At 40.5% G+C, this 4,781-nt stretch overlaps 1 pseudogene; it reads left to right on the top strand.

Annotated features, from left to right (window-relative positions):
* Window positions 1-575: 575 nt before the first annotated feature.
* On the top strand, window positions 576-995 carry LOC101285424 (protein FAM136A-like; annotated as a pseudogene).
* Window positions 996-4,781: the final 3,786 nt, after the last annotated feature.

The raw sequence follows: 4,781 nt of genomic DNA, 5'->3' as shown, positions 1-4,781 counted from the left end.
ATTAAGATAGTCATCAAATCACAAGAGAAGAGAACAAAAGAAGAAAGGTTAAAATCAAAAAGGTAGGAAGCCCTTCTCTCACCACACTCTTCTAATAAATCCAAGTCTCTTAAAGTTCTAGACTTTGATTCAGGATTCAAGGCGTAGAATTTGGTTCAGAATTAAAAGTCATAGAATTTAATTCATGCAACTTTCTTCACTTGTGTCACACATGGTGGTGGTGGTCTTAATAGAAATGGACTACAATGCACTGGGTAGCAATAATATCACATAATACTGATTAACCAGATCAGAAAAAACATATTCCACTGGACAAACCAGTATACCTACCGGTCTAAATATCACTATTTTCAAACTGCCCATCTTGTAACAGTCCATAACATTATCAACTCTTTGAAGCCTGAAACCTTATGTATTATTTACTTATTCAATATATTATTTATTAAATAAACAATTTATTTAAAGAAAGAGAACAAAAGACAGCAAAAAAAAACCCCTACAAAAACAAACTCAAAACACTTAACAAGGGGAGTCCACGTGGGCACCGGCGCTGCAGGTAGCAGGGTGAGGTTGTCATGGCGGAGCTGCAGCAGCTCCAAGTGCAGGAGGCAGTGAACTCTATGGTGAAGAGGCTGGAGAGAATATTGGAAGATGCAGGGCCTCATGTTCCAGTGCATCACCGGCTGTTGTGAGGACAGCCAGGCCACCATGCAGCAAGTGCACCAGTGCATTGAGTGCTGCCATGCACCTCTGGCTCAACGCCAGGCCCTGGTGACCAGCGAGTTGCAGAAGTTCCAGGACCGCCTGGAATGGTGCACTATGCATTGCAACGACAAAGCCAAAGATTCAGTAGATGCGGGGAGTAAAGAGCTTCAGGTGAAGCGGCAGCTGGAGAGTTGCGTGACCAAGTGTGTGGATGAACACATGAACCTCATCCCAGTCATGACCAAGAAGATGAAGGAGTCTCTCTCAACCATTGGGAAATAGATGTCTGCTATTGGCCATCGGGGCTGAAGGCAGGAATGTATTTAAAAAGAGGAATGGGGATTTGGGTTTTCTAAGGAAAGTTTATGAATGAGGAAATTAAGAATGGCAGCAAGTTTAAGGCCTATGTCACTTGCCTCTGGACACTGGTTCCTTTGTGTTTGAATCCTAGAAAGTGAAAAAACCTGGTGCTAAAATTTGGGTCAGAGATAGCACAGGGGAGTTTTTGTGAGCCTGAATTTCAAGTGCTTTTCCCGGCAACAGGGAGCCTCCCTTGTACCAAACCAGAGCCCTCCAAGGTACCAGATTCTCTTAGTACACAGATACCAGCAGGCTGGCAGGTTCACCTGACCTGCTTATGAGCTGGTGGAATGTGAGGAGAGGTGTTTCTATTTATTGCCAATCTCCTGTTTACCAGAAGGATCACTACAACATTTTCCACAAACTGGAAACAAAATCCATGAGGTCACTAATTTAGAAGGGGAAAGGGGGCTTCTGGGGATTTGTTTTGCTTGGTTTTGTTTTACATACAAGGGCATGAAATTACTTTTAAGATGTAGAGTTGGGAGAGGTAGTTTGGATAAAAATTTTGAAAGGGTCCTTGCGGATATTCATTTCTGCCGTCAAAATGTGGATGCACATTTCTTAAAATTCTCACACATGACATCTTTCAGCCTGGAGACCCTGCGAAAATGTAAGAAGTGCTATCATACTGGTAGGGGAAGCACACCTTCCCTCTAACTGGCAGCCATGATGAGCCCTGAGGCTGTCTGCAGCAGAGTCAGCTGAGTGACAAGACAATCTTGCAGTGACACTCACCCTTGAAGGGAAAGGGGATTGTGATTGTGCTATATGCCAGTATTAGAAATGAACAGCAAAAGAGGAATTGTTAGCTGCTTAATTAAGAGTTATGAAGTACTGGCTTTGGAAAAATCTGGTTTTCATAAAACAAGTAGAATGAAAGCCTAAACCCAGTATTGCTTACTTTGCCCCCTGTAATAACAGAGCTCTGTTGAAACAATCCCTTGGCAACACAAAGGTCAAAGGAGAAAAAGTCAGCAACTCAGGGGCAAGCTGTGACTCCTTTAGAGCAAAAAATGGGACAGCCCTACGTTACCAAATACCACTTTTGCAACATGCATTGTTCCTGCCCCAGTTCTGGCACCTTATCGTTTTATTAAGGACCTTGTGTTTTTACCAACTTATTACTTGATAATATAGCCTGTCTGTTTGCTGCTTCAAGACTGTGATATATTTTCCTAGTGGTTTGGTTTTAAAAATAAATAAGACTTAATTTTTCTTCCAAAAAAAGAAAAAAAAAATTTAACAAAATGTCAATTAGAACATTGGAGGGCATTATGCTAAGTGAAATAAGTCAGACAGAGAAAGACAAGTCCTGTGTGACGTCACTTACGTGTGGAATCTAAAAAATACAACAAACTAGTGACTATACCAAAAAAGAAGCAGACTCACAGATATGGAGAACAAGTTAGTGGTTACCAGTGGGGAGAGGGAAGGGGGGGAGGGCAAGATACGGGTAGGGGATTTAAAAAAAAAAATTTTTTTTTTTTAAAAGGAAAAAAGAGAGTTGGTAGTTGAGACACACTGCAGCCATAAATTTTAGATGTTTTTAGATTCCAGTTTGAGGGTGAGGAGACTAACTTTTTCCCAAGAGAAGTGTAAATCTTCTGTCTGAATTTGGAGGGAAAAGCCTGCTGATGCAATCTGGCCTTGGCCAGAGGCAATACTACCAGTTATGCCCTCACAGCGTGATACTGGGTGATATGCATGGAGAGAATCTGAGCTATGTTTTATGGTTTACGGTTGGGCAAATTAGGCATTTGACAGGCAGGGGAATATTGTTTGGAACTTTGCTCAATAGGAGGCCATCATTACCAAAGACTCGATGCCACCAAAGAGAAAGCTTGTTAATTCAGCTTTCCTTGATGGCTAATAACTTCAAATAGTCATTATATGGGTTACTTGGTCCTGCTGGGTCCCAGCATGTAAGCTTCTTTCTGATCAAAGTTACCCCCATGGGTAGGCTGTGGTTAAACGTTTTAATTTCTGTCTCCATGAAGTTCTGTTATCCTAGTCCAAGAGATTGAATTGGCAGTCTCTAACTTCCTTACCTTTTTTTCAACACAAGAATATAATTTTAAGAAACCTTTTGCTTTGAAGTAATTATAGATTCACAGGAAATTGCAAAGATAGTAGAGAGAGGTCCCCTGTACCTTTCACTCAGTGTCCCTAAATGGTTACATATTACATAAATATAGTACATTAGCAGACCAAGGAAATTAACAATGGTTCAACATGTATATACATCTAATTTTTAAATTTAAAGTATACACAACATAAAATTTACCATCTTAACCATTTTTAGGTATACAGTTCAGTAGTGTTAAGTACATTCACATTGTTGTGCAACCAATCTCCAGAACTCTTTTCACCTTGCAAAACTGAAATTCTCTACCCATTAAACACTAACTCCATAGATCGCTAGTGGGAAGCAGCCGCATAGCACAGGGAGATCAGCTCCGTGCTTTGTGGCCACCTAGAGGGGTGGGATAGGGAGGGTGGGAGGGAGACACAAGAGGGAGGAAATATGGGGATATATGTATATGTATAGCTGATTCACTTGGTTATAAAGCAGAAACTAACACACCATTGTAAAGCAATTATACTCCAATAAAGATGTTAGAAACAAAACAAAACAAACAAAACAGTAACTCCCCATTCTTCCCTCCCCACAGCCTCTGGGAACCAACCTTGTACTTTCTGTTTCCATAAATTGTATAGATGACTTATGTAAGTAGAATCAGACAGCATTTGTCTTTTTGTGACTGTTTTAATTCACTTAGCATAATGTTCCCAAGGTTCATCCATGCTGTACAACGTATCAGAATGTATTTCCTTTTTAAGGCTGAATAATATTCCATTGTACATACATACTCCATTTTGTTTATCTATTAATCTGCTGATGGGCACTTGGGTTGCTTCCACCTTTTGGCTATTGTGAATAATATTGCTATGAACATGGGTGTACAAATATCTTTGAGACCCTAATTTCAACTACTTTGGATATTGTTAGGGGCTGAATGGTGTCCCCCTTAAATTCATATGTTAAAGTCCTAACCCCCAGAATATCAGAATGTGACCGTATTTGAAGATAATTCCTTTTAAGAGGTAAGTTAAATCTAATCCAATCTGGCTGGTTTCCTTATAAAAAGGAAATTTGGACACACTGAGAGACATTTTCTGAAATGTATATTTTTTAGTATGGTCTTAATATTTTTCATTCTTTTTTCTTAAAATTGCCTACAATATTCTTTGAAGTTGCAGTTTACAATAAGTACATTTAGATTGTTGACATCTTCAATTGCTTCTTCCTCATAGACCATAATATTTTCAATTGAGAAACTACTTTCTCTGCAACTGCTGAGGTACTTGGTAATTTGGGGCAAATTCTAAATGGAGGATATTCTAAAATCTAACACTGGAGCTTCCCTGGTGGTACAGTTGTTGAGAGTCTGCCTGCCGATGCAGGGGACACAGATTCGTGCCCTGGTCCGGGAGCATCCCACATGCCACGGAGCGGCTGGGCCCGTGAGCCATGGCCGCTGGGCCTGCGCGGCCGGAGCCTGTGCTCCACAACGGGAGAGGCCACAGCAGTGAGAGGCCCGCGTACCGCAATAAAAAAAAAATATAACACTGTTTTTGTTATGAAATGTGTAAAATTTCAGCACAATATTTTCACAGGTACTGTCCCTTTGTTATCCATCCTATTGCCTTAA

This window comes from Orcinus orca, chromosome 7, assembly GCF_937001465.1.
Source record: "Orcinus orca chromosome 7, mOrcOrc1.1, whole genome shotgun sequence".
Classification (NCBI taxonomy): Eukaryota; Metazoa; Chordata; class Mammalia; order Artiodactyla; family Delphinidae; genus Orcinus; species Orcinus orca.
This window is presented reverse-complemented; position numbering and strand designations above follow the sequence as displayed.